This window comes from Chiloscyllium plagiosum, unplaced genomic scaffold (genome assembly GCF_037043375.1).
Source record: "Chiloscyllium plagiosum isolate Xiang-an unplaced genomic scaffold, Cpla_swu_hap1 HiC_scaffold_6, whole genome shotgun sequence".
Lineage (NCBI taxonomy): Eukaryota > Metazoa > Chordata > Chondrichthyes > Orectolobiformes > Hemiscylliidae > Chiloscyllium > Chiloscyllium plagiosum.
The window spans coordinates 3,083,106-3,096,045 of record NW_028270144.1 but is presented as its reverse complement, the minus strand read 5'-3'; the positions used below and the strand labels follow the sequence as shown (position 1 = coordinate 3,096,045).

Here is a 12,940-nt window from a genome sequence, read left to right as displayed (position 1 = left end):
GCAATTAGTCATACAGTCATAGAGATGTACAGCATGGAAACAGACACTTCAGTCCAACCTGTCCATGCCGACCAGATATCCCAACTTAATCTAGTCCCACCTGCCAGCACCCAGCCGATATCCCTCCAAACCATTCCTATTCATATACCCATCCAGATGCCTTTTAAATGTTGTATTTGTACTAGCCTCCATCATATCCTCTGGCAGCTCATTTCATACACGCAGCACCCTCTACATGAAAACCTTTGGCCTTTAGGTCTCTTTTATATCTTACCCCTCTCACCCTAAACCTATGCCCTCTAGTTCTGGACTCCCCTACCCCAGGGAAAGACTTTGTCTATTTATCCTATCCATGCCTGTCATGATTTTATAAACCTCTATAAGGTCACCCCTCAGCCTCTGACGCTCCAGGGAAAACAACCCTAGCCTATTCAGCCTCTCCCTGTAGCTCAAATCCTCCAACCCTGGCAACATCCTTGTAAATCTTTTCTGAACCCTTTCGAGTTTCACAACATCCTTCCTATAGCAGCGAGACCAGAATTGCATGCAATATTCCAAGGCCTAACCAATGTCCTGTTCAGCTGCAACATGACCTCAGAACTCCTGTACTCAATACTCTGTCCATTAAAGGAAAGCATACCAAACACCTTCTTTACGATCCTATCTACCCCTGCGACGCCAATTTCAAGGAGCTATGAACCTGTACTCCAAGGTTTCTTTGTTCAGCAACACTCCCTGGGACCTTACCATTAAGTGTATAAGTCCTGCTAAGATTTGCTTTCCCAAAATGCAGCACCTCACATTTATCGAAATTAAACTCCATCTGCCACTCCTCAGCCCATTGGCCCTACTGATCAAGATTCTGTTGTAATCTGAGGTAACCTCCTTCATTGTCCACTATACCTCCAATTTTGGTGTCATCTGCAAACTTACAAATCCACTAATAGATATAGTTAGTATGTTAAACTAGAATTGGACAATGTCTGGAGGCATCTCCACCCTACAGGCAGGGATTTTGTGTTTGTCTCCAACCTGCACTGGTGTCACACCAGGATTGCTCTCTTTTGGACTCAGTGGCATCCTGTACAAATGGCAAAATTACTATCTCTGATCATGCTCCAGTGTACTTACTGGTCAAGAGTAAGGATATAGCAGCTTTGGGACACTGGCAAATGGATACCCTTCATCTTTAAGGGTAGTAAGTTTGTTGAGTATTTCTCCAATGAATTCAGGGCTTGCCTAGACATTAATTCAGGCTCGGCCAGTAATCCATCCATTCTCTGGGAAACCCTAAAGTTTACGCCAGAGGATTAGATATTTCCTACCCTGCCAGTAAGAAGCATGAGAAGCTTAGCCAGTGAGGGCCTTGGCAATGGCTGCTTGAAACATGGGTGAAGGCAGCAGAGAAGGCATACATTGATAGGCCCTCACTGGCTAAGCTTCAGAAGATCATAGCGCTTCTGTCCACACTGAACTCCATGATCACACGACAGCTAAGAAAGAGCTTACTTTTGCAAAACAAAGGTTGTTTGAGCATGGTGATAAACCAGGCAGGTACTTAGAGGATCTTGCCAGGAAAAGGGTGCCCTTCCAGCCATCACCTTGATCAGGGAAAGTGCCTGGAAACCTAACCTGTAACTCCAAATTATATCAGTCTGGAAGTTGTGAGGACGGGCAGGTTAGAATGGAGTTTCTTTTTCACGAATCTGGAGCTCCTGGGTGTAATCCCTGAACAAGAGTCTTTCCTTAATGACCCATTATCAGTGCAAGAGGTGCAGGAGGCTATGAAGCAGCTCAGAACGGAAAGGTGCCTGGTCCTGACGGACTTCCCAGTGAATTTTATAAAGAATTTATAAACATATTAACAGGACTGATGCTCAGCATGTTTGATGATTCGTACAGTCATGACCACCTCCTGCCGTCCTTGAGAAAGGCCAATATCTCTTAATCTTAAAAAAGGGAAGGCCATAAAGGACTGTGCTTCCTATAGGCCGATCTCACGTTTGAATGTTGATTTCAAAATCCTATGCAAGACTCATGCACTAAGGCTAGAAACTGTGTTGCCTTCCATTATTAAAGAGGACCAGATTGGCTTTATAAAGGGTCGTAGTTCATCTAATAATGTCAGGAGGTTACTCAATATGATCTAAGCATATCAACATCAATGTGGTCAAGGATTAGTGATCTTGCTAGATGCAGAGAAGGCATTTGATCAGGTGGAATGGCCATACCTTTTTTATACTTTAGAGCAGTTTAGCTTGGGCGAAGCCTTTGTTATATGGGTAGAGGTTCTTTACAGTGACCCTCTTGCCGTGGTTCTCACCAATGGTGTGTGGTCAAGCAATTTTAATATTTTCAGAGCAAGTTGACAAGGCTGTCCCCTATCACCATTGCTTTTTAGATTGGTGACACAAATGAGAATTCCTAGAAGCATGGCATTCCAACCGGAACTCTATCAATAAACACATTGACTTGGACCCCATTTACCACCCCTTGAGAAAAAGAACAGGAAATGACATTGCCACTGGAAATGACATCACCAACTCAAGGAAACCCAAACATATAAATAGAAAGCAGGAAACATCAGCAGTGCTTTGTCTGGAGGCTCACCGAAGATGTTACCTAGTATGGTGATGAAATGTCTGAAAATAAACCTTCTAGCTCAGTGAGCAAACCTACATCCAGAACCTCAACCTGAGCTACAAATCTTCACAAAACCTGCTAGTTAAAAAAAAGGTGACTTGGGAGACCTATTCCAGGATTTTTCAGGTAAACTTGCAGACTGAGTCAGTTAGGAAGTCAAATACAATGTTGGCATTTGTTTTGAGAGGACGAGAATATAAAAGCCTAGATGTACTTCTTAGGCTTTATAAGGTTCTGGTCAGACCATATTTACAACGTTGTGAGCAATTTTGGGCCCCATTCCTCAGGAAGGATGTACTAGCCCAGGAGTGGGTCCACAGGAGGTTCACAAGAATGATTCCGTGAATGAAAGTGTTAACATATAAGGAACATCTGAGAACTCTGGATCTATACTCAATGGAGTTTAATAGTATGAGGGGGGTTTTAATTGAAATTTACACAATACTGACAGCCTGGATTGACTGGACAATAGGAAGATGTTTCTATTGGTAGGAGAGACCAGGACCCGAGGGCACCCTTTAGAACAGAGATAACACACCCTTCAGCCAGCAAGTGGTGAATCATTGGAATTCATTGCCACACAGGGTGTGGAAGTCAGGTTGGTGAGCATATTTAAGACAGAGATAGATTGATTTTTTTTTATGGAAATGGAACATTTATTAAGAACGAAAACGGCATAACTTAATTTCTCATTGCTTGTTGATGTGCCAATGTAACCTATGAAACCAGGTGTTAAGTAACCTATTCTAATGAATCTTAATTTTTTTAATAGATATTTTTATAGAAAATTTAACGTGTTTTTACAAGTTTACAAATTAAAAAAAACCCAAGTATAAACATTGATATACAATTAAATTTTAAATAAATAATAGCCAAAATCTGTCAAACGAGATACTGAAAAGAAAAAAAAGACGAAACTCAACTAACTACTAGGTAAAAAATCTAACCTACAGCTAACCAGAGAGTATGACTAAATCTCTTACATTACTCAAGAAAAGAAAAATGATGGATAACACAGAAATTGAGTAGTAAAGTACATGCTTGGAATGTGCTAACATCAGATCGTAACAAAACCCGTACTCATGCGGGATTCCTCTCCCAGACCAGCCAGGGTCGTTGTCTCAATTAGATAAAAGCCCTTGATTGAATGGCCAAAATATCTGTATCTGTGTAATTCAAGAAGGGCTGCCATATTTTATAGAATAATTTGATTGTTTGGTGCACCATGTTTGTAAGGAAGTCAAAGGGAAATATTCCATGATTATTCTGTGCCAATTCGAAAGTCCAGGGGGGCCCTCAGCCACCCAGTTTACCAAAATATTTTTCCTTGCACAGAGGAAGAGAATGGAAAATAATCCCTTCCTGTGCTCATCCAGGGAAGGTAAGCTCGAAAAGCCCAAAAGGAGAGATACTGGATCCACTCTAATTTCTGTTCCCAAGATTTCTGTCGGAGCACTTGCTACTTTAGTCCAATATCTACGGATCTTATGACAGGTCCATAAGCAATGTGCAAGAGTGCCCACCTCTGTTTTACATTTGGGACACATTGGAGATGCTCCTGCCTTAAATTTTGCCAATCGGTCCGGTGCTATATGGGCCCTGTGAAGTATCTTCAACTGAATGGCCTGGGTTCTGTTGCAGATGGAGATTTTTCTGGCATTTTCCCAAATGTCATTCCACATTTCTTTGGAGATTTCCAGCCCCAAATCCTGATCCTATGTTTTAAGCAGATTGTCCATATCTTCTGATACTTCATCATGTAATAAATGATAAATAGTGCTGCCCGAAGAAACCCCCATTGGCCACAACGCTCTACGTTCTCTATCTGATTTATAAAGACTATCTAATAGCGTAGTCTTCTTCTGTATGTAATCTCGAATTTGGAAGTATCAAAAGAGATCAACATTAGGTAATCCAAGTTTCTGATGCAGCTGTTCAAAAGACATCAGGACCCCTTAAAACAGATCCCCTAAACAGGATTCCCCTGGATCTCCAGAGTTTGAATGTGGCATCTGTAAGCCCCAGTTGAAACCCCCATGCCCCCACTATTAGAGTATAGGGGGATGTTTTATGCAGGTTGCCCTCATTTTGCCGCATTATATTCCAAGCTTTAATAGTATTTAGTATTATAGAGTTTTTACAGTGGTCCATAATGATTTTCCTGTTGTCTGAAAATAGGAGGTTAATAAGTGGGCATTTTACTTGAGAAGCCTCGATGTCCAGCCAGATTGATTGCGGGTCAGACAAGACCCAATCGACTATGTAGCTTAATAGGGAACTTAACTGAATTTCCTAAAATCTGGAAAATCCAGTCCTCCTCATGCCTGTGGAAGCTGTAGCTTCCTCAGCTTAATGAGAGGCCATCTATGATTCCAGATGAAGGAACCCAGCCAGCCATACGATCTGCGTAGTGCCAGCCTCGGCAGCATCACTGGAAGCATTCTCACAGGGTATAGGAGATGGGGCAGGACATTCATTTTAATTGGTGCTATTCTGCCTAACCAGGAAATTGGAAGGTCTCCCCATCCTCTCCAGTAAATGCACAAAGTTAGCCTTGTATAGCTGGCCAAATACTGGGGTGATAAACATGCCTAAATATAAGAAACCCTCCAAGGACCACCGAAAAGGAAAGGGGAATCTGTCCGATAGGTGGGATATACTAGCGAGGCCGCCCATTGGCATAGCCTCCGATTTTGAAAAATTAATTTTATAGCCTGAAAATGCACTAAATATATTAATAACTTGGATTAAGCGAGGCATGGATATCAGGGGATAACTGAGGAATAGAAGATCATCTGCATAAAGGGTAATTTTATGTTTACTTGTACCAATCCTTGGGGCCGTTATATTAGGGTCAGCCCGTATAGCTTCTGCTAGTGGCTTGATTATTAGCGTAAATAACAATGGTGAGAGAGTACATCCCTGACGGCAGCCCCTATCCACACTGAAGCTATCCGAGCCTAGTCCATTGGTAATCGCAACTGCTTTGGGATCATTATACAGTGTTGAGACCTATTTGGCAAACACCTTTACAACGCCAAACCTTTCCAATGTGTAAAACAGGTATGACCATTCAACCCTGTCGAATGCCTTTTCCAGGTCTAATGAGACTACTACTCCTGGTATCTTTCCCTGATGGCAGGCTTGAATCACATTCAAAACCCTTCTAACATTATTGGATCATCTACGGCCCTTAATAAACCCCGCCTGATCCTCCTTTATGATGTATGGCAATACCCTTTCTAGCCTCAATGCTAACGTTTTAGAAAGGATTTTAAAATCTACATTTAACAAGGATATTGGTCTGTATGATGCACAGTCTTCTGGGTCCTTTCCTTTTTTGAGAATAAGAGAGATATTTGCCTCTTTCAGTGAAGGCGGGAGACAGCCCTGACTGTATGAGTAGTTATACATGTCCATAAGTGGGCCAGCCAGTATTCCTGTAAATTCTTTATGGAATTCAGCTTGAAAGCCATCTGGGCCAGGTGCCTTACCGCTCTGAAGTTGCCTGATTATGTCAAGTATTTCTTGGCTTGTTAGGGGAACATTCAGGACCGATACCTGTTCCGGAGTTAGGTCCGGAAAGGTCAGGTTTTTAAAAAATGACTGCATCCTCCTAGTCCTGTCTTTGTAATCCTGCGATTTATATAAATCAGAATAAAATTTTCTAAAGATTGCGTTAATCCTTTTCTGATCATGAGTCAGAATACCCGCACTTTCCTTGATAGACGTGATAGTTTGAGGGGCCTTTTTTCTCTTTGCAAGAAATGCTAAGTATCTACCAGGTTTATCGCCAAATTCATATAACCTTTGTTTCGCAAATAATATTTCCCTCTTAGCCGTTTGGGCAAGCGTGGTGTTTAGAGCTGTCCTAAGGGCCGTAATCCTTTGTAATTTGATAATAGAAGGTCTGTCAGCGCATGCTGTTTCAGCTGCTTTTCAGCGAGTTTCAAGCAGATGCTGTTGTTCTCCCTTTAATTTTTTCTGGGTCACCGAGTAGGAGATGATCAAATCTCACGCATAAGCTTTGATGGTCTCCCACATCATTGATGGGTTGCTAGCCATACCTGAATTAATTTCCAAAAAAGTTTTAAATTCTTGAGAGAAGTACTTTACAAATTTACTATCCTTCATCAGGAAGGAATCCATACGCCAATACTAGGTGGGGGGGGGGGGGGGGAAATGTCTCATTGTTCCTCGCCTTGATTTCCATATATACAACAGCATGATCAGAAATTGTTATACTGCCTATTTTACAGGATGATATGGAATTTTAAAAAATCGAGGGGGCAAAAAACATATCAATTCTGGTATGACATTTATGTGGATTGGAGTAAAAAGAAAAATCTCTGCCCTGTGGGTGAAGGCATCTCCATACATCTACTAATCCTAATTCTTCGTTCAAATCCACTAATTGTCTGGATCTGGGGGATACTCCTGCATTACTCTTGGGAATCCTATCTATTTCCGGATCCATAATACAATTATAGGGGGAGACTTTAATTGTATGATGAGCATCGAGAGTCATCACTTTGGAGAAGGCTTCCGTTATAAACTTAAAAGGATGTGCCAGGGGACAATATAGATTTAAGATCCCATATTCCTCTCCTTTTATAAGGGCTTTAATTAGAATATATCGTCCAGATTCGTCTTTTATCTGATTTAGGATTTTGAAAGGGAGATTCTTCCGAATAAGGATGACAACTCCCCAACTTTTTGAGCTGAAGGAAGAAAAGAAGGAAGAAAAGAATTACTCTATCGTAATTTCAAGTGTTCTTTATCCAATAAATATGTCTCCTGTAGGAGAGCTATATCAACCCTTTCTTTCTTGAGGTTTGATAATATTTTCTTCCTTTTGATTGGTGAATTACTCCCCTTGACATTCCAGGTGCATCATTTAATTGAATGACTAACCATAATTGTTCAGGCAAGTCCGAGACCCCTCGGGAGAAGAAGCCCCATACAAAACATCCCGAGCATAGAACATATAAAATTCACAAAAATAGAGGTTCTTTAATACACTCACATCAATACAGTAGCGCCTCGACATTCGAACGACCCCGTTCACGAACACATCGGTTTACGAACAGGATTGCACATAAAATTTTGCTTCAACGTACGTATGAAATTCAAGGTACGAACGAAGGTACAAACACAAAAAGCCCATGGTTTTATTGTCATTGTTCTGCTTTGCTACGCGCGCTTTGGACGCAAAAACTCTTGGGCCTGGCGTGATCTCATTCAGTTAGTCTTTGGTGCGCATGCTGTGAACATCGTTCGTTGCTACGTCCAAGCATTCTTGCATTTTTTTTTGTTTTTTGCATTAAATTAGCCCTCATTATGGCTCCCAAGAAAGTGAAAAGTGGTAGTGATAGTGGTGTTAAGAAGCCTAAATGTATTACTTTGGAAACGAAGAAGGAAATAATAGCTAAACACAAAAATGGTGCTCGCGTATCTGATCTCGCTATGCGAAGACATGGCGAAATCGACTATCTGTACTATCCTAAAGAACAAAGAGGCACTAAAGGCAGCTGACGTGGCTAAGAGTGACTATATTAACAAAGCAAAGGCCTAAATTGTTAGACGAGGTTGAAAAATTATTATTAGTTTGAATAAATCAAAAAGAGCTTGCTGGAGATCGTGTTAACGAGACTATAATCTGCGAGAAGGCTCTACACATAAACCGTGATTTGTTGGCAACACCGCCGAGTACAAGCACTGCTAGCGTTGAAGAATTTAAAGCCAGCAGAGGCTGGTTTGATAAATTTCGTTGACGAACTGGAATCCATAGTGTAATAAGGCATTGAGAAGCGGCTAGTTCAGACAAAAAGGCAGCGGAGGACTTTGTGAAGGAATTCAATAAGTTTGTCGAAGATGAAGGTTATGTCTCACAAAGTTTTTAACTGTGATGAAACTGGGCTTTTCTGGAAAAAAATGCCCAAAAGGACCTACATAACCCAAGAGGAGAAGGCACTACTGGGCCACAAACCAATGAAGGACAGGTAAACGCTTTTATTGTGCGCGAATGCAAGTGGGGATTGCAAGATTAAGCCTCTGTTAGTCTACCACTCTGAACATCCTCACGTTTTTAAACGCAATAATGTGTTGAAGGCTAAACTCCCGGTAATGTGGAGGGCGAATAGCAAGGCTTGGGTCACGTGAATGATTTTTATGGAATGGTTGACGGAAGTTTTTGCACCAGCTGTCAAGGAATACCTTGAAAAAAATAATTTGCCACTTAAATGTCTTCTAGTAATGGACAATGCTCCTGCCCATCCTCCAAATTTGGAAGAAGACTTGGACATTGAATACTATTTCATAAAAGTAAAGTTCCTTCCTCCCAACACCACTCCTCTCATCCAACCCATGGACCAGCATGTCATTGCAAATTTCAAAAAATTATATACGAAGGCTCTGTTCGCCAGGTGTTTCCAGGTCACCAACGACACAGATTTGACCCTTCGTCAGTACTAGAAGGACCACTTCAATATCCTCCATTGCATAAACCTTATTGATAAGGCATGGAACAAGATCTCTTTCCGTACGTTGCAGTCGGCCTGGAGGAAACTTTGGCCAGCTTGTGTACCTAAGAGAGACTTCGAGGGTTTTGAGGAGGAGACATCAGTAAACGTAGTGAATGAGATTGTGACCCTGGGCCAAAATATGGGCTTGAAGGTAGACGAGGATGATGTGGCGGAGCTGGTGGAGGACCACAGACAAGAACTCAGCACAGAAGATCTTGTTGAATTGCAACAGGAGCAGGTGAAGGTTATGCAGCAGAAGCATTCTGGAGAGGAGGAAGAAGAGAGGGAAGATGTATCAAGTGTTCAAATCAAAGACATTTGTAGCAAATGGAGTGAAGTGCAGGCTTTTATTGAAAGGCATCACCCTAACAAAACTGTGACCAACAGAGCAGTGAACATTTTAAATTGTTCCAAATTCTGCAACAAAGAAAAAAACAAGTTTCTCTGGATCGTTTTCTTGTGGCATCACCAACCTCCAAGAGACAAAAAAAAGAGAAAAGACTCCGGAAATATCTGAACAATGGGAAAATTGATACGGTTCGCGAACCGGGTCCCAGAATGGATTAAGTTCATAAGTCGAGGCGCTACTGTATAATAAAAAACTATTTCTAAATAGAAAAAATATAAAACATTTTTAAACGGAGATTTTCCCCCTTGTTCCCAGGGGGCATCACTTCCTTTCCGAAAGCTGATCATATCCTCTCCCAACCTTTGACCCAGGCACCCCACGATAGAGTAAAGAAAATTCAAATATACTACAGAGATAAAGTCAACAGTGAGTACCCTACACCCCCCCACCCCACTTACATCAACACCTACATATATTTGGTAATGTTAATACCATGTATGAACATATATAACTATAAAATTACAGTCAACAAATAATAATTAAATATAGTAATACAAAATAACAGGGGAAAACAGCCCCGCTCTTAAAGACAGAGATAAAACAGGATAAGGTAACCACCTCCCCCACCTACATTAACTAGACCACCCGGCCTATATATGAATATATAAAAATATATAAAAAAGGGGTAGAAAATCACTAAGTGAAGAACAAATAAATATACCCCTCTACCCACCCCCCGGAGATAATATTAAACAGTAAGGTAATAAAAGGAAAAAAAAGGGATGAGCCGGGGTGGGGGGTGGGTGATGGAGGGAGGTCAGAACAACATCATTCACCACTCGAATTAACTCTTACAATTTATCTAAGAGAGTCCAGAAATTCCTTGGCCTTCTCCGGCAATCCAAAATTGTGCACGGACCCTTCATGGCTAAAACGTAGCGTCGCTGGGTAGCGCAGGGAGTACTAGACGTTTAAGTCCCTTAACGCTTCTTCGCTTTGTCAAACACCTTCCTCTTTCAGACCCAAGCTGGGGAGAAGTCCTGGAATAGCATAATCTTGGATTCTTTGTAAATCATGGCTTGGGGATCTTATCTAGATTTCTGGAAGCTTCTAAGAGCATCTGCCTCTCCTTGTAGCTCTGCAGCCGGATCAGGACCGGGCGGGGCTGCTGGTTCAAGCCGGGCCCGCGCATTGCCACTCGGTAGGCCCATTCCACCCCTACTCAGCCTGATCCAGCTTCCAGATTTAACAGCTGTGAGCTGGCTTTCCTCTTCCCGTTCGGGAAGGCCAAGCAAACGAATTTTTTTTGGGTCATCGATTGTGATTTTCTAAGGTCTGGACTCGCTGTTCAAGAGACCGGACCCGACCCACGGCCAATTCTGCGGTAGTCTCGGAGGTCGTGGCCTTTAGCTCCACCCCTCCAATTCAGCACTCGATTTCCTCGATGTCTCAGTCGTGCTTTTGTAGCGCGACCGAGAGTAAATTCCATCTGTTCCTGGACTCTTCCATGAAGGCGTCGATCTTCGTGTCAAGTTTGGAAATTACTTCCACAAGGCTCACCACCAAAGGTAACCCCCCCCGGTACGGCTGCGGACACCTCTGCTGTAGCTGGGGAGGGGTTCCTGCCTGCTGAGAACTGCGGGCTCCCTTCCCTTTAGTCATTTTTACAGGAGATTAGATTGTTTAAATTTAGTACAGAGCAACTAATTATATTAAATAAAAACTATTTTAAATGATTTGGTGAGTGTGGGGGAGGCAGCGGCCCACTTTGCCCAAGTCTTCGGAGGAGCACTATGGACTCAGACTTGCTGGGTTGCTGCCATCTTGGATCTCCATCTTGAAATGCTGATGCCAGCAGAGATGTGGATGTACCCAGAAATTGGATTAGATATTACTCGTTCTATATCTTGAGGTCTTCAGAATTCCAAAAATAGAAAGTACTGAGAATAAGAAATACAAAGATCGGCAGCCAAGGTTGAGCTACATGGCTTAGTTCTAAAAGAAGAATTATTTCAGACTCAATATTAACTATTTTTGTCTCTTCACAGATGTTGCCAGACTTGCTGAGTTTTTCCAGCATTTTCTGTGCTTCCGTTCTCCAGCAATCGCAGTATATTGTTTTTATTGCCAAGTTGAGGTGCTACACTTTGGATGAACTGTGTGTCAGCTTTGTGTGAAAGTAGTTCTGACTTGTCTTCGACTTCTCCTCTACCACTATTTTGTTTGGTCACTTCCAGCGTTGTTGGACCCCTCTGTCCCCGAGGCTTTCTTTGAACCGCATCTGAATGTTACCCATCTTTTTTCTAGAGACTAGAAGAGTCAAGAGCCATGGGATCATAGAGATGTACAGAACAGAAACAGACCCTTCAGTCCAACTCGTCTATGCCAACCATCCTAACCCAATCTAGTCCTATTTGCCAGCACGTCACCCATATCCCTCCAAACCCTTCCTATTCATATACACATCCAGGTGCTTTTAAATGTTGTAATTGTACCAGCCTCCACCACATCCTCTGGCAGCTCATTCCATACTCATACCACCCTCTGCATGAAAAAGGTGCCATTAGGTCTCTTTTATATCTTTCCCCTCTCACCCTAAACCTATGCCCTCTAGTTCTGGACTCCCTGACCCCAGGGAAAAGACTTTGTCTATTTACCCTCTCCATGCCCCTCATAATTTTATATTGATGGAATTTTTTTAAATATCTAGAAATGCAGTCACGCACAAATGAACTTTTTTTCCCCCCAGCACCTGTGATATTTTTGCTTCTATTAACCACTATCAGTAAATCACCAACTGAAATAATTTAAGTACAGAGCCCTGTAGTGGCTATGGAGACCATCAGAGGTGAGTAGATGGAGTTTTTTATTTAATATATCCCGAAGTGCTCTTACACACGATTTTCCCCGCATAGTTTTTTAAAACATTTATTAACCGCGAAGAATGAATCACCCATATTTTTCAATTGATTAATTTACATGTAAAGCCCATTGGGCCAGATTGTGTCTTTTTCCACCAGGGGTGCCCTTACAACTGGTGATTGTATTTTCACCGTCAGCCTGGTATTTTTTTAGCGTTTATTAACCGCCACCAGTAAATCACACCCTTAACTGAATAATTTAGGTACAAAGGCCGTTCGAGGGCAGTGTGGGGTGAAGTAAAGTAGAGTGGGGTGCACTACTGTACCTGGCTGTCAGTGCGAGTTGGACCCGTGATTCCCGCCCTCAGGGCGACTGCCCGCGCAGAGGAGGCCGGGAGGTGGGGCCTTGCTCTGGTGGGAGACAGAGGAGGCGGGGCCTTGACTCGTGGAAGATGACGCTAGAAGGCGGGAGGCGGGGCCTTGTCTTGTGGAAGATGACGATGTGGGGCGAGAGGCTGTCCGCGCGGAGGAAGGTAGGAGGCGGGGCTTTGCTCTGGTCCGTG

General features: G+C 42.5%; 1 long non-coding RNA gene across 1 annotated transcript; it reads right to left on the bottom strand.

Moving 5' to 3' along the window:
- Positions 1-9,500: 9,500 nt before the first annotated feature.
- LOC148149698 (uncharacterized) lies at positions 9,501-12,769 on the bottom strand. Its single transcript, XR_015757381.1, has 2 exons — positions 12,704-12,769; positions 9,501-11,826 (listed from the first exon to the last, which is right to left on the bottom strand). It is a non-coding gene; the product is annotated as an uncharacterized LOC148149698 (long non-coding RNA).
- Positions 12,770-12,940: the final 171 nt, after the last annotated feature.